Source organism: Diceros bicornis, chromosome 18 (assembly GCF_020826845.1).
Source record: "Diceros bicornis minor isolate mBicDic1 chromosome 18, mDicBic1.mat.cur, whole genome shotgun sequence".
Taxonomy (NCBI): domain Eukaryota; kingdom Metazoa; phylum Chordata; class Mammalia; order Perissodactyla; family Rhinocerotidae; genus Diceros; species Diceros bicornis.
In genome coordinates this window covers 15299144-15316843 of record NC_080757.1, presented here as the reverse complement: position 1 = coordinate 15316843, position 17700 = coordinate 15299144, and the positions used below count along the sequence as shown (strand labels likewise).

Here is a 17700-nt window from a genome sequence, read left to right as displayed (position 1 = left end):
TGTCAAACCTGGTGATGGGTATATGAGAGTTCATTATATCATTCTGTCTACTTTTGTATATGTTTTTAAATTTCCATATTAAAAAGGTAAAATAATAGCATAATTATTTTTTTAAGTCCTTAAGATCAAAAGGCGGGTCAAAATATGCTTTTTTTTTTTTTTTTGGTCCTTATCTTTATCCATAGCTACAAGAATGAAATCCAAACTCCCTATTGTTCTCAGGGCCCTGCACCATCTGTTTCCTACCTGTCTCTCTGATCTTGTCTCCTGCTAGTTTCTTCTGCTGGGTGATTCAGGGAATAAAATGTGAATGGTGTCCCTGGACAACTGCAGTCGAGAGGCCTCCTTCCTCACCATCACTTCAGTCCATCTGCCTGGACCTTCTTTCATTTCCTGGAACACAGCAAGCATTTTTCTGCCTCAGGACCTTTGTACTTGTTGTTCCTTAATCTGGAACCCCTTGACTACTCAAGTCTCAGCTTAAATGTCACTCACTCTTCAGAAATGTCTTCTCTTACTACCCTCACTAACGTAGTCCTTCCTATTGTTCTCCATCTCAATACTGTTTATTGCTTTTGTAGCTCTGTCACCTTTTTTCTGTGTCTTCTATAAATTCCATGAATTCAGGGATTCTGTTTTGTTCATTGTGTATACTCAGTACCCAGCATAGGATCTGGTACATAGAAAGCACTTAATAAATATTTGTCGAATTAATTAAAATTCTAGTCATCTTTTAAGGTCTGCTTTAAATCAGACCTTCATAAAGACTTCTTTGAGTCCTCTAGGTGAGAATTAATCTTTTACTATACTAGGTGTACAAACGGGCATAAAGGAGAAGAAAGGTTTTTTACCCTTTGCCTGGTCTACTGTGGTGACATCTAGAATGAATTTGATACATCTTTTTGCATTGTTTCTTTATGTTAGCACTTTAAAAATTATTTTTCTACGTATTTTTAAAAAAGTTTCAGCTTATAAAGTACTGCTTCTAAATATTTCTTCTACGTCCAGGTTAAGAGTTTCACCTCTTTTAGTAGTCTTTAATTTGTTTCTATGGCCTCCCAATGTTCATGACACATGAGGATGTCATGATGCTGAGATGAAGAATGGTTTAGTTGGACTTGCCCTTGTTGACATGTCCATGCTTTGGGGAACCACAGGTAAACAAATTAATTAGCTAAAATCTTCTAGAGGGAGTCTCTTGCCACTTGGGTCGTGGTTCTCTTTCAAATGGGAATTTGATTCACATAACGTGTATGCCTGAAAGCTACCTTCTCACCATTTGCTAATTGCTTTCTATCAAATATGCACAGACAACAATGTATGTTCGCCTGTAAACAGAGGACAGTTTAATTCTCAAAATAATGTTTTAACATTTGTGCTCGCTGTAAACAGATTTTTGCTCTGGAGCTACTTTTAGAAGACATTTTGTCCTCTCCCAAATAGCAATATTTTTGGAATGTTTCTTCCAGTCAGCTTATTTGCAGAATTGTTTAAACTAACACTAATTTTATTGCAGCGATGGAAACAAATGTTTCCATTTTGAAAATGTCTCTGGGAAAATAAAGATTTGCGATTCAAATAAATGGGGAGATTGTTAGATTGTGGTAAGTAAAATGGATGATTATACTTAATTTTTTTTCAAGAAACACCTTCCAAAATACTCATTATTAAATGTTTCCTGGATGGATATAGTAGGTTCTGTATAAGTCCTTATGAATTATGATTGATAGCATAATGTCCTAATTCTCCATTCTCAACAGACAAGTGTTTATTAAGATGGATCTATTATCTTAGCAACTGAAAAGAAAGTGCACAGAACCATAACACATCACTCCATAACAAGTTAAGCACATAACACAGTTGTATTTCTGTTCAGAAAAATTATAATCCAAGGAGAAAGTTTTTATACATTCCTCCCAAGGGAGTTTATTGTTTTCTGAAGGATTGCTATAGAAATAAAACCCGATCTCAATTTAGTGCATAATTGCAAAATACAGATTTCAAAGTTTTCTAAATACTTGAGTCTATGAGCTCGAGTTTTATAGGGGTTAGTGCTACCTATTTGTATTAAATCAGTATTTAGCAATGTGACTTGATTTCTTTCTGGGCAATTTTGCTGGCTTTTAGAACCTTCATTTAACAAATAAAGAACCGATTTATTCAGCTGATTAAATATTAAGTAGTGCGATATCAGGCAATAATAAATATTTTAAAAAGTAAAAATGAACCAAAGGTGGATTCTTAGAACAAGAGATGTTAATTTATTTCATGTTTATTGACTGTTACTGGACATGGCACAGACCAAACTTCTGTGCCTCATCTGTTGTCCTTATCTAACTAGAGAATCCCAGAACTATATACCTGGAAAAGACCTTCCAGAGACCATTTGATTTTCTTTCCTGCCTTCCTGAAGGAGAAAACCCAAACCCTCCAGAAAATTCTCTCACGTTCCTCTTAAACACCTCCAGGAATAGAGACTTATAACCTTTCTTGATAAAAAGAAACTTATTTTGGTATCATGCAACAGTAATGGTTACATGAGTTAACCTATGATTCCCCACTAAAGTAATATACTTTACACATACAGCATTTCCTCTCGAATTCTCACAGAAGCCTTACAAGTTGGTTATTCATTAGGTCTATTCCATGGAGAAATTGAGGCCAGAGAGAGTAATTTAGTCAAGGTCATGCTGCTGATAAGTGGCTAATCCAGGATGCATACCCAAGTTATCTCTTTCATTAACCCAGCTGCTTCTCAAAGGCAGTGTATGTATTTACCTACATAAAGGGAAGTAATGAAATCAGTAAACACAAGCCTAAACCTATGTTTCAGGAAAAGAGTTTCCTTGGACAATACAAATTAATGAGATAATCACATTAGATTCCTGTTATTAAAAGAATATCCCATATTGAATGATGCAGAACCTCAAATCTGGCCTCTTTTAAATCAAATGTCTCTGTGTGGAATAAATTGACTACAAATCCCCAAGACTTCTTTGTCATCAGTATTTTAACTCATATTTTAGCAAACACACACACATGCCTTGTCGGGATAAAGTTCTAGGTCTTTCTTTGCGCATCAGTTTCGAGACTTCGAGTCTCAGACGTGTGTGTGACTAAGGAAAAGAATAGCTGAATCACATCTAAAAGCGAATCTTCCCAGTTAAAAATCTATAGGAAAAATGCAGACAATTTGGCACTCCATCGGCCTTTTAACCTCAACAGCTCTTCTCCCCAAGTCAACCCAACCCACTCATCTCCCCTTACCCACCCCCTCAACTGGGAAATAAACCCGAAGGCTGGAGGTAGGAGGGACGACGCCCTGACCCGGGCTCCGCTTTATTCTGAAGCCTATCAGGGCCCGGAATCCACGGGTGCCAACGGGTCCCTGCTGTTTGGCCGGGGGACGCGGGGAAAGTGCCGTTTTCGGGCAAGAGCAGGGAGAGGAGGTGAACAGAGCTGGAGTTCGTGAGGAGCCACAACAGTGAGAGGACGGTCTAGAAAAGGGAGTGGAGAGCCTTTTTCCAAGGTTACAGAGGCAAGCCGAGCGCGAGGAGAGCCTCGTGCGCAAACTCGCCCACCGGCCCCTCGGTACCGCCAAGCCGCACCAGCCACCCGCCCGCTAAGCGGAAGGCAGCGCGGCTCAGGGCCCGGCCCAGGCCGGCGCATGCGCCGCAACCCCTCCTCCGCTCCCGGCCCCCTCCCTTCCCTCTTCCCGGCGGGTTTGGGGCGGCGGCGGCGGCGCGGTGACGTCAGGGCGTTGGGGCAGCTCCTGTGACAGACGGAGCTGGAGCGGCGGGGCGGCGGCGGAGTCCGGCGGCCGAGATAGCGAGTGAGCGAGCGAAGGAGCAGCGACCCCGGGGTCCAGGGAGCGAGAAGGAGAAGGAGGGGAGCGCTCGGGCGCGAGCGAGAGAAACTGCGAGCGCCGGGCTTGGGCTCGAGCCCCGGAACGGCTGAGGAGCCCGCCCGCTCCCCTCCCCTCCCCCTCCCCGGGACCGGGCCCAGGCCCAGCGCGCCATCCTCCCCCTCCCTCCTTCCCTCCCTCCCTCCTTCCTCCCTTCCCTCTCCCTCTCCCCCTCCCCCGCCGGTGGATGGGAGTGAAGGACGGAAGAGGCCCTGCGGAGTCGGCGGTGCAGCGCTCCGGTAAGGCGGCTTGGGTCTGCGCCCTCCCCTCTGTCTCCTCCACCGCGCTCGGGCGGCTGCGGGCCGGGCCCGGCGGCCTGACGATGTGGCTGCGCCGGTCCCCTCCCTCCCATTCTCCCCCTCCCCCTGCCGCCGCCTCCTCCTTCTTCTTCTCTCCTCGCTCTCAAAATGGCGGCCGCGACGGCCGTTGAGTGAGAGACACGGGAGGAGGGGGGACAGGCCCGGGAGGTTGCTGCCCTCGCTCCACTGCTCCGCGGCCCGGGTTCGGGGGGTTCTAGGGCCGCCGCGACTCCGTCCGCGGCCCTCCCCGAGAAGAGATCGCCCTCCTCCCTCGGTGACTTAGCAAGAAAAGTATTCTTGGGTAGGAAGGGCGTGGAGAGCAGGTCGCTCTCTGATCTTGGGGAAAGGGTTCGGCCCTCGTCTCGCCGGCCGCGTAAGGCGAGCTCCGCAGTCCCCACGCCCTCCGCGGTTGGCGGCTCGGGGACCCGGCTCAGCCCCGCGCCGCCTCGGCACCCACAGGCCTTCGGGCGTTCCGTCCCCCACCTGTCCTTAGGATGAGGTTGACCTGAGGAGGATGGCCCACCCCTTCCCTGGCGCCCCTGTGCGGTGGTCCAGCCTCGATATCCGCTAAGGAGGAGCGGCCCGACCCACCGAACCATCTGCAGCATCCACCTACCAAATCAGGCGGGGTTTTCTTTTCTGCCACCGGCTCCTCAAACGGGAGTTGCCTTTTGACGTTGTAACAACTGAGCTTCGAGGCCCTCAGCCATTCCCCTTCATCTAATCTCATCTCCCGACTCCTTTAGGAAAGACAGTGCCTTCTGTAGCCTCCCAGGTGAGAAAATGCCTTTGAGGTGGTGGGCAAATTTTAACTCGACCTCTCGAAACAGAAGAGTAGAAAAGAGGAGGTTTTCAATGTCTGAGATGAGAGAGAGCAAGATGCCTTGGCGTTATTTGTTATTCTGCCTTTCTTCAGTGACTTAGCAAGAAACTCCTTGGAAGGAGGGCAGGAGATTTTCTGTTGGGGTTGGGATTTGGGTCCAATTTATATCAATCCTTTGGTTAAGAAATTGTGCTTTGAAAGAGAAGAACCAGATTTGTGGTCTCGTCCTCAATGGGCGATGTCATGCCAAGGTTCCCCCCTCCCCCTTTCCTTAAGAGGCCATTGAGAGAGAATAAAGATATTACTGTTGTTCTGATCGCTACTTTAACACACAATCCTTGGGATTCGTAACGTTTTAAATGCTAAACAAAAAATTTGTGCGATTTTTGGTAATTCTGTTTTTGTTGGGAGGTGGGTTGTTTTGTGTGAATTTCATTTTCAAGCTAGGGCGGAGGAGACAGTGCTTGGGCCTTTGATACCGGTAATGTCATCCCTCCCCTTTTGCCACAGTAGTATTTGCTTGCTTTTTTTTTTTTTTTTTTGCTGCAGCAAGGCTTGATGGCTGCGGGGTCCAGTCTCTTAATCAGGAAAATTTCCTGCTTGGATATGTCAGTAGTGATATAAAGACGAATATATAAAAAGCCTTTACTTAAATTCTGATTTCGTTCTAAGGCAGTAGCTAGCTTTTAATCTCTCATGGGTATCTTTCAGGACACAGTTTTGCAAAATAATTGGCAGTTGCAAATTGCAGTTTTTATTAAAGCAGAAGAGTAATCTGTATTTAGAGTGGTTTATTCTTTCATGTTCTATTATAAATGATCATTGTTTGAATTGGAAGGAGAGGATCTCCTAAAACAAATTTGAAGCTGTTATTTTTTTATAAATCAGGGAAAGGAACCCAATTTTTCACAAAATATTTCTGTATATATTGATTTTTATGGAGCTAGCCCTATTTTGGTACCTCCCCACCACCACCTTTTTTTTTTTAAATGGGCTAATATTTGTGGATGCTGTGAACAGCCATTCAGCTGAGGAGACTGGGTGGAGTAAGAGAGCAGAAGCTGTGAAATGCTAGATTGCCCTTTCATAACATTTTTCTCCTGCTTATGTTTTGTAAGGTTATTTGATGCTAATTAGTGCTACAACAAAGGCATTTCTCTGTAGTAAATCTTAAAATCTCATGTTTTTAGTTTTCACCTTTTTGCAAGATAGATATTGAATGGTTAGGATAAAAAGCAATGTCCCTTTCCTAAAGCAGACACTTATTGTCTCTGTAAATATACATACACATATATATACACAGCCTTGTTAATGTTTTTTATTGTTTTAGTCAAGTAAGTGTAAATTAATGAATGCCAGAAATATTTGGCAAGAAATAGTAGAAATATTGCAAAAATCTAATAATGCTACAGATGTTTTCTTTTACTTTAGTTTGCATTAAAACAGTAAGTCTGATTTTTTAATAATGAACATCAAAGATGAATAAAAAAGGATAAGATAAATTGTGTTAAAGGCTCTTTATATAGACCTTTTCTCTTGTGTTGTCCCTTGAAAGGGACCTTTTTGTAAGGTTCTACCATAAGAGAGGATAGGTCACTTTAATGTCTTGTAGCAGGCACTCATGTGAACAGACATCTTCAAAAGAATGTCAAAATCATGTGGTAAATGAGCCTTCTGACTTTGTCATGTATGATATAGTTTTACATTTTTATTTTAATGTGATTAGAAAGTAGAAGGGTTCACATGGTGAGGAACGAATAAGATTAGGAATGATCATTCACTATGTTATGTGTGTATCCCCGTCCCTAGTATCTGTAGCTATAAAAGTGCACTAAGGAGCTGTGATTTTTCAGTAGATTATTAGTTGATCAGGTGTTTGAAATAATTTGACTTAAGAGAGCTTTGGTTCCAAATGTGTGTCTGTATCTGTGTATGTTTTTGATACATGTGGCAGAATCTTTTGCTTAATTTGGAGATAGATTTTTAAAATTCTTCGTAATTCTATACTTATAAAACTTTTAATGAGATTGGGATGGATTTCATTTTTTAGTAGAATTACTTGGTATCTGTTTTTCCAGATAAAATAACTCTAGTAGGAAAGAGATTTGGAGATGTTTCTGGAAGGGAAAAAATCAATATCATAATTTTTGGTTTTCTAGCTGTCACATCCATGTTTCATTGTCTGTATTTTTCCAATGTAAATGCTTCCCTCTTATGTACTAAAAATAGATCATGTATATGATCATATATATCATATGTGTGTGTATATATACATACGTGTGTGTGTGTGTGTGTATATATATATATATTTTACTTTACCTTATGGCTCATGTTTTAAGTATCCAGGAAATAGTGGGACCTTACTTTGTCTTTACATATAGTTCATATTATTCACAACTTGTCATGTTAATAAACAAGCCATGGAAACTATGAAAGTTGTCAACATTAGGATGGAGATGTCTTAAAAAACAAACCCAAAGCAAAATCTTAGGGCAATCAGAGTGAATTTTCCAATTCTTCCCATTGAGTTCTAAAGCAGTGAGTCATGCACTCTTTTGCCAAAGGGACTTGAGGCTCATTTGGTTTTAAATCGAGCCAGCCATGTCTGCTGTGGTCCTAAAAGAGATTTTTTTTTTACTTGCCTCTAAGTCTCTGTTGTGAAAATATTTCATTGTGATAGATAACCTGTTTTCATGCATTTTGGAAAGAGAGAAACAGTTAAGTTTGAAATGGGAATTCTTTGCCACTGTTCTTACATCTTCTACAATACAACTGTAATTGTTTTTTTACTTTAAAAGTTGCTCTATTTAAAATAAAACTAGTAGTATATAATATGAGTTCTGAAAAGAAAAAGCAAATTTACTATTCTCCTGAAGATGCTTAGCTATACAGTGAATCCCAGTTGCTGAAGACCAAATGTTTTGAGAAATCTACTCATGAAGAAAGATGCTGTATTATATAAGCCTAATAGTTAAATTCAGTGAAGGCTTTTTGGATTGTTTTAGCTTCATTGCTGATTTAGTATGACACTTTTGCTACTTATTTAAATGGAACCTTAGTTTAACTTCTGCTTTGTATATAATTTTTTATCTTGCCATGGCGGTTATAGATTTTAATTGGTATTTGTGAAATGCTTTATACTCATTGGATGCAGGCACCATGGGTGCTTATTATTTTGATTTATTGTTTTCTCTTTAAAAGATGGTGGCTTTTGGTTGAAACTTAACTTACCTAGTTAGGATTGATCTGTGCGTTTGTCAAGGATACTTCTGGAAAAGTATCGTCTAAAGTTATTGTCATTTAACATTGTCATAGGGCCGGCCCCGTGGCTTAGCGGTTAAGGGCGCGCGCTCCGCTGCTGGGGGCCCGGGTTCGGATCCCGGGCGCTCACCGACGCACCGCTTCTCCGGCCATGCTGAGGCCACGTCCCACATACAGCAACTAGAAGGATGTGCAGCTATGACATACAACTATCTACTGGGGCTTTGGGGGAAAATAAATAAATAAATATAAAAAAACATTGTCATAAACGTTTCCCTAGAACTCTGTAAATATATTGAATGTGGTATTTTATTTGTCCTGTCAGCTACTTTTTGAGGTAGATTGGTATTATGGATGAGAGAACCAAAATTCAGAGAATTTCTTTTCTTAAGGTCACATATTAGGTTAGTAGCTAGAATGAGGTAATATTATAGACACTGAACCACCCATTTGGGTATTGCCTTGCATGATCAAACAAATATTCCGTTTTCTTTTGACAATAATGGACTCGTTTTATAACTTATTCTTATGTTAATTTCTTTTCTAAAATGGTAAAAATCAGTGGCATTTATTGCTTGCATCATTTAAATTAGCGTTTATTAACACATGGTCTTGTATTGTTAACTATTTTGCTTGCATAAGGCATTTGAGTAAGGACTCCCTGAAGTGCCTAATACTGCTTTACAGTACTATCAATAAGTAAATAAATACTTGTTGCATACATGCAAGTAGTATTCATAAGTAAATATTAACAAATTAATATTAAACATTAAACTAATATTTAAATACATATAAGTGGTATTAGTAAGTAAATAAATACTTGTCGCATTTGATTGAATGCAGGGTTATGTAAAAGGAAATGCGCTATCCTATAGTTCTTTGTAATAGCTAACTTCCAGTGATCTCTCAGGAATTAAGGTGAAGGAGAGAAAAGTGTTTATACTTCCTTTACAGAGATTTTATGTTGTCCCTGGGAACAGGGTCACTCTTCTGATATAGTTGTATCAGGGCCACAAAATTCTCACCTATGAGAAGTGAATTAACCCAACTGGACAAATTACGTTTGCATTTTGTAATTATCTGCTCTTTGCGTTTTGATTATCTGCTCTTTGAACTCTTACAGCTTGACAAGAATTATTGACACCTGAGGCTGTTAAATTTTTCTGAGGGACTGTCTTTTGACAACAGTGAAATTAAGAATCTGGGAAGTTTTTATGGAATTTAATTTTTGAAAGTATTGTACAGTTTTATGTTTATTAAGATTTTGCACATTGTTGATTAATCCACTTTTAATCTATGGCAAAGATAAAAAGATATGTTTTATGATACTAGTGTTTTGTATGCATAAGGCATATATTTTATATGTTCATCTTTCCATATTTGTTTTTATTTTATCAAAAATATGCTGACTGTAGGGGCTGGCCCCGTGGCTTAGCGGTTAAATGTGCGCGCTCCGCTGCTGGCGGCCCGGGTTTGGATCCCGGGCGCACACTGACGCACCGCTTCTCTGGCCATGCTGAGGCCGTGTCCCACATACAGCAGCTAGAAGGCTGTGCAGCTATGACGTACAACTATCTACTGGGGCTTTGGGGGAAAAAAATAAATAAAAATTTTAAAAAAATTGCTGACTGAAAGAAGAGAAGGTGAAGATAATGAGTCAATTGTGTTGATTAGTTTTTTTGATTAACATTTTTTAAGGGTGGGAAAAAGCTATACATTTAGTATATCAGAAAATTAACTAAAGCTATTGATTAAAACCATATATGAATATTTTAGATTCCAGTCTTAACTCCGTAATTTGCCAGCTATGTGCCTTGAGCAAGAGCTTCAATTTCCTTATCTATACATGGATAATGTTGATAGTATCTAACTCATAGGGTGGTTGCTAATATTGAATGATAAAAGGCCTCTAAATCCTTCAGTAAATGTCTTTTATTGTTAGGGACTTTTTTTTCCTAAAGAGACTTAACATACAGTTTAATCATATAAATAAGTAGTGATTAATATATTAATATAGTTCTTATAGTTTTTCTTAAGAATTAGCATTTCTTAAGAATTAGTATTGGGGATTCTTTCCCCTTTGCTATCTTATAATTTTTCTTAAGAATTAGCATTTCTTAAGAATTAGTATTGGGGATTCTTTCCCCTTTGCTATCTGTTATGTGTATCTGAAACCAGTGACGGCTTCAGAGTTTCTTAGTAGGCAAGAAGTGCTATGTAAATCAATGCCAAATGGAAAAATTCATTTTTTTTTATTGCAGTAACATTGGTTTATAACATTGTATAAATTTCAGATGTACATCATTATACTTCTCTATCTGCATAGATTACATCATGTTCACCACCCAAAGACTAATTACAGTCCATCACCACGCACGTGTCTAATCATCCCTTTCGCCTTCCCCCCTCCCTCCTCCCTTCCCCTCTGGTAACCACCAGTCCAATCTCTGTCTCTCTGTGTTTGTTTGTTGTTTTATCTTCTGCTTATGAGTGAGATCATAAGGTATTTGACCTTCTCCCTCTGACTTATTTCGCTTAGCATAATACCCTCAATATCCATCCATATTGTCACAAATGGCTGGATTTCATCGTTTCTTATGGCTGAGTAGTATTCCATTGTGTATGTACACCAGATCTTCATCCATTCGTCTCTCGATGGGCACTTAGGTTGCTTCCAAGTCTTGGCTATGGTGAATAAAAAATTCAGTTTTTTAATATAAAATTATATTGCTAATAAACATTTTATTTAAGCTGCTAATTTACATCTTTAACAAGCAGAAAATTTTTGTTTTTACTTTTAAATATTACTAAGTTAAATAACCCCACATTTTTCCTTTTTTTTAAATAAACTTTTTATTTTGGAATAATTTTAGATTTACCGACAAGTTGTAAAGATAGTGCAGAGTTCTTGTATATACCCTTCACCCAGTTTCCTCCATTGTTAACATCTTAACATTTCTGTGCTATGTTTGTCAATCTTGGTATTTATTATTAGCTAAACTCCAGACTTTATTTGGATTTCACTAGTTTTTCCATTAATGTCCTCTTTCTTTTCTAGGTTTAATCCAGGGTACCACATTGTATTTGGTTGTCCTGTCTCCCCAATCTCCTCTGGTTTGTGACAGTTTCTCAGTCTTTCCTTGTTTTTCATGACCTTGAAAGTCTTGAGTAGTATTGGTCAGGTATCCTGTAAAATGTGCCCCAAACTGAGTTTGTCTGGTGTGTTTTGCATGATGAGACTGGGATTATGGGTTTTTGGAAAAAATACCAGAGGTGAAGTGCACTTCTCATCACATCGTCTCAGGGGCTACCTGATACCCACAAAACATGACTGGTGATGTTAACCTTCATCACTTAGTTAATGTAGTGTTTGCCAGTTTTCTCTACTGTAAAGTTATTATTTTTCCTTTCTCCTACTTTATCATTTGGAAGTGAGTCAAATTCCATGTCCTGGAGTGGAGAGCATTCTTCTGTAAAGCAGGTTCATCTCCTTTCCCCCATTTATTAAAACAATTTACATCTTTATTTTAACCTTCAGAAAAGTTGTGTTTAGAATTTTAAATATTAATTTAATAACCCCAAAATTTTTCCAGTTTTTTTAACAATAGTTTGAAGAGTAAATATCAGAGAAAGGCCTTGAAGAAGCTACATTTAAGTGAATTATATATCCCTCTAGAAATTACTCTGAAAGTAAAGTTCAGTGTTGGGACTTTAGAGAGAGCTCCCCGTTTGGGGGCTTGTTTAGAGGGAGACTGCTGTGATCTGAGAAGCAAAACAATAGGGTATCTTATTCATTGGTTCTGTGCTAGTATTTAAATACACCTTCTTCCCATTCCCTCAAAAAAAATTTACTGCAGCAGAAAACAAAAATATTTTTGACTGATTCAACTCTTATTTTAAAAACGGAACCATGTTCAGATCCATGTTCTGAAAGATACTTGTTTTACATTAAGGAGAATTTATAATTTGAAAGCAAGATAATTCTTGAGAATTACAATTCTTGCAGTTTTTATATCTTATTCTTCCTTTATAACTCTTGTGTAGAGAATCTTATTGGGTTTCTACTTAAAATTCTCCAACACCATTACGTATTTTTGTTTCTCTTGTAAATTTCCATCAATTTTTCTGTCCAGCAAACATTTATTTAGATATATACCAAGCATTAGGGATATAAACGTGATTTTCAGCCCTTGCCCTCAAAGACCTTAAAGTTTATAAACGCATTTAATATGTAAAAGCATAATAGTGCTGTAATCAAAATATGTACTTAGTGGGATGAGGGCCCAGAGTTCTCAAGGAAGTCTTCACAAAGATGTTGGTTGAACATTTTTTAAGAAATCTTGTCACATTGTTTGGAGTTCCAGGCAGAGGAAGTAATTTGTGCTCAATCTCGTAAGTACAGCTTGGTTGGTGAGGTAAGTTCCATGTAGTTCAGTATAGCTGGAGTGATGAGTGCGTATAGAGGAGTGAGTACATTTCCCTGATCTGGCCTGTAAAGCAGGGTGGTACCTGGACCATCTTCATCAGATGTAGATTTTTACCTGTTAAAAATGTAAATTTCCAGGCTCCATCTTAGACTTCTGCAATAAAAATTCCATGGAGGGTACCTGGGATATCTGCATTTTCAATAAGCTCCCAAGTTGCTTGTTTTTGAGAACCACTGCTTTTGCCCTTGAGGTGCCAGTGGAGGATTTTAAGTTACAGGAAGTGACATCATTAGATTTCCTTTTCAGAAAGGCAACTGTCAGCATTGTGGAAGATGCAACTGTGGAGTGGATGGAGGCAGATAGACCTGTGAAGAGGCTACTTAAGTGGCAGTGCAGGTTGAAAGAATGGATTTGACAGAGATTCAGTATGTATAAAATTAGTAACCAGTTGGATATGGGAAATGGGGGAGATGAGGAGTGAGGAATTGAGGTGTTTTTTTTGTTGAGTTTGGGCTATCACATGGTTGTGGGTGTTATGAAGGAACAAGAGTTGAGGGAGGACCAAGGTCGGGGAAAGTTTTTTTGGCTATTATTGTTTGTATGTGTTTTAATGGGGTAATTATTAGGTGTATTGGAGACTTGAGTTCTAAAACATTTGGTGTGTTTGTGGTTGTTTTTTTTTTTTTTTCCCCTCTTTTCTCCCCGAAGTCCCAGTAGATAGTTGTATGTCGTAGTTGCACATCCTGCTAGTTGCTGTATGTGGCGCCTCAGCATGGCTGGACAAGCAGTGTGTCGGTGTGTGCCCCGGATCCGAACCCGGGCCGCCAGTAGCCGAGCGCGCGCACTCAACCGCTAAGCCGTGGGGCCCCAATGTGTTTGTGTTTTTATGTCTACCAGTTTAATTAGTAATAGAAAATTTTTGTTTATATATTGCTTACTAACCTTATGAGGCATTAAAAAATTCATTCTTTGTCATCAGCATGTATTCAGTGCACTCTGTTGTGGGAAGTGTGCTGAAGTACTAGAAGGTGCTCCAGATAGAGGACAGCAGGAGTAGGATCATAAAGGTCACAGAGTGGGGAGAGGGAAGGTATATATTACAAGATGCTCGGTGTTAATGGAGTGTGAGCAAAGCAGGGCTTGATTAGAAATGAGACTGGAAATGTGGGCAGGGAGCAGATACTGATCAAAGACCTTATAAAATGCGTTAACGCATGTGGATTTTAGGAAATAGGGAGGCAACATAGTGCAGTGATTCATCCCAACTGTGGAGCCCAGATGCCTGGGTTCAACTTCCAGCTCTGCTGCTTATATAGCTGTATTATATTTTGTATAATCTCATTATGTTGAGATTTGTGATTATAAAGGTATAGCCCCATGGTAAAACTAAAAATTTGTAGTGACTGCTGAATCATTAAAGACATTAAAATTTGTACATACATATATACACATATATATACACACACACATACAATATATAAAGGCTAGTTATTTAAATTCTCATAGGTAGTTGTGAGGAGTAAATGAACACTTGTAAAACATTTAAAGCAGTGACTAGCATATAGTAAGTGTCATATAAATATTTCTTAAATAAGTAAAAAATAGGGAGCCAGTGAAGGGTTGTTTTTAAGTAGAGAGGTGATGTAGTCAGATTGTATTTTAAGTAGATGATTCTGTGGGCTGTGTAGAGGATAGATGTTAACAGGCCAAGACTAGATTTAGGGAGCCCTGTTGAAATTATTCCAGGTGAGAGATGATGGTGTGAACTATGGTAGTAATGGTAAGGATAGACAGAAGGAGAATAATTCAACAAATATTGAAGAGGTAAACTTGGCAGATCAAGGTCATTGATTGGATATAGAAGAAGAAAGAAAAGAGTCAAGGTTGGCTCCACATAAAGTATTATTTCTAACATTTTAAAAGCGATATTCTTTTAAAGTACTTTGGATCTTATTTTATTTTTTTAATTTTATTTATTTATTTTTTTCCCCCAAAGCCCCAGTAGATAGTTGTATGTCATAGCTGCACATCCTTCTAGTTGCTGTATGTGGGACGCGGCCTCAGCATGGCCGGACAAGCGGTGCGTCGGTGCGCGCCTGGGATCCGAACCCGGGCCGCCAGCAGCGAAGCGCACACACTTAACCGCTAAGCCACAGGGCCGGCCCTAGTACTTTGGATCTTAGATGTCCTCCTCTATGCTGGTGATATTTGAGGCTTTACGGGTATATTATGATGCTTTCCAAAAAATGAGAACTAATGGCCTGAAATAGTTTTTAATTTCTCTCAATTTATAGGCCTTTGCTATTTTTCTCAGTAGGTGGAGATAAATTTCACTTTCAGGATATACTCTTATCAGAAAATGCTCATTTAACCAGAGGGCAAAGAGCCAGACAGCTTGAATAATGATTTTATGTTGTGTTTATGTTATATCTTTATGTTGAGATTTGTGATTATAAAGATATAGCACCATGGTAATACTGTAAAAATCTGAAGTGACTGCTGAATCATGAAAGACGTTAAAATTTGTTAATTCTATTATATCCAGTTTTTTTCATTGTTTATTCATATATGATAAATAAACTTTGATAGCCAGAGTATTTCATCACCTCTTCATTCTTTGGATAAATCCTGATTCTCTTCCTTGTTTCTAGATTTGTCAAATTTTAAGAATATTTTTTCTTGCCATTCAGTTTTATAAAAAGGGGGAAAAACTTGATTGAAATGAGAACTTTCTTGAATTTGAATCTTCTCTGGATTCTTAGTGAAATAATTAAATGGATAGAAAATTTAGTGTTCTTGTATAGTACTTTAAATCTGGGTCCTGGATTGTAATGGTGTACATTGTATATGATATCTGTCACTTAGGCTATTGCAAGGCCCATCAATCTCCCCACTAAAGACAGTTGAGATGGTATTTAAACTGAATCTTGAATGAATCATTGGAGTGGACATGGGAGAAGGTCATTTTAGGTAGAGGGAACAGCAACATACATAGGTACAAAAGCATGAAAAACTATTATGTATATGCTGGAAAGTAATTTGGCAGAGAGGATTGTAGGGTACATAGGGATGTGAAGCTGGAAAGGTACATATGAGCCAGATTGATAGAATCTGTAAATTATTCTGTATAGTTTGTAGGTAATTGGAAGTCAACAATTTCAAGCAAAGGTGAGCATTATGATCAGATGTGTATTTTAGATAGTTTGTGTGGATAGCGGTGAGAAATATAGATTGGAGTTTATAGGTCACTTAGGCTTTTCAGGAAAGAATGATTAATGCTTGAAATAAGATAGTGACAGTGAAGTTTGTTGACTGGAGAAAGGTTTAGGAGGTAGAATTGTGAATGAGTGTGTGATGGGGAGAGAGAAGTAGTATTAGAGGACATCTCAGATTTGTAGCTTGGGTAGAATTGAGAAACTGGGTATCATCAGCCATGGTAGAGAATAAGAGGAGGAATTATGTGGGGTATTACATAAAGCAGCCAGATTAATTTTCCTGAACCACAGTTCTCAAGTCACTTTCTTGCCAAAATCCCACCGCCAGCTTTTCACTATCTTTAGTGAGCTCTGTATATGAAAATGCAAAGGGTACATTGCTAGAAACATGGTATTTAGTAGATGTTAGTTTGATCCTAAATAGGCACTAAAGGACTTTTCTTATGTGTCCTGGCTCACCTTTTCATACTGTTATTGTCTGCCTTGTATCCTGTGATTCACCCTTTGTAAGGTACTTTCTGTTCCTTATGGTGTTTTCACTCTTTACTACTCCTTCCCTTCTTTTTTCCTCTCTGTATCCTCTGACCTGTTTATCCTTCATATCTATCTACCAGATTCTCTTTTTCCAGGCAACCTTCCCTGTTTTTTTTCACCTGAAAGAAATTTTCTTTTTCTCCGAATTCATAATCTTATGGTATCTATTACTTCTTCTTCTTCTTTTTTTTTTTTTTTATGAGGAACATCAGCCCTGAGCTAACATCCATGTCAATCCTCCTCTTTTTGCTGAGGAAGACTGGCCCTGACCTAACATCCATGCTGATCTTCCTCCACTTTATGTGGGACGCTGCCACAGCATGGCCTGAGAAGCGGTGCGTCGGTGCACACCCGGGATCCGAACCCGAGGCCGCCAGCAGCAGAGGCCGGCACTTAACCGCTACGCCACAGGGCCAACCCTCTATTACTTCTCTTCTTACAGCTTGTATAAAATTTTATCTGATGTTATCAAATGAGTTAATGCATTTAAAGAGCCTAGAACAGTACCTAGCACATAATAAGTACTCCATAAATGTTGGTTGTTGTTAGTATGATGACGATGATGATTAAGATGAATTGATGATAATAGTAATAGGGCAGTCTACCTTTACTTTCTGCCTTCTTGTCATGGCAAAACTGATCTGTTCTCTTCTTCTTGGACACTAGGAAAGCGGTGTCTCTTTTACTTTGTTTATGTATGTAAGAGTGCAAAAGGTACTGTGCCATGTCATCTTTGAAGTGAAATTCTTATCTTTGTATGTCTTTACTATTCTAGAACTCTGTTGAGGAAAGTAAAATGGTAGACAAGTCCTTAACACTGATTATTTCCGTAAGTTTCACCACAATTGTTTGAGGTAGGTGGTAGTATTAGCTCCTTTTATAAATGGACGGATAGGCTTAGGAAGTTTGAAAATTTGCCCAAGGTCACATAGTTTGTAAGTGGCCAAGTTGATATTTGAACCTCCAATATTTGATTCCAAAATTCTACACAGTAGGATCTCAAAAGTGTAGGATTTATTCCTTCATTGCTTTCATATCATTTATATATTCAACTTGCTGTCAGAGGGCCTGTCGTGGGACCTATACTCAGAAAAGTGCTTTTGGTTTTTTTTTTTTAATTTTATTTTACATATTTATGGTTAAATATGTTATTTATTTTTATTATGGAATATGTCAAACATGCAGGAAAAGTACCTGTAGTAATATAACAAAATATCCGCATAGCCGCATAACTACT

The 17700-nt window shown here is 39.0% G+C and overlaps 1 protein-coding gene across 2 annotated transcripts in view; it reads left to right on the top strand.

Annotated features, from left to right (window-relative positions):
* Nucleotides 1–3781: 3781 nt before the first annotated feature.
* Nucleotides 3782–17700, top strand: part of PAFAH1B1 (platelet activating factor acetylhydrolase 1b regulatory subunit 1) — a 71271-nt gene continuing 57352 nt past the window's right edge. The window contains exons 1-2 of one of the 2 annotated variants that reach the window (XM_058560098.1): nucleotides 3782–4143; nucleotides 4697–4978. The gene's annotated coding sequence lies outside the window, so the exon portion shown is untranslated. The remainder of the gene's footprint in view (nucleotides 4144–4696; nucleotides 4979–17700) is intronic. The other variant, XM_058560099.1, reaches the window with a different exon arrangement.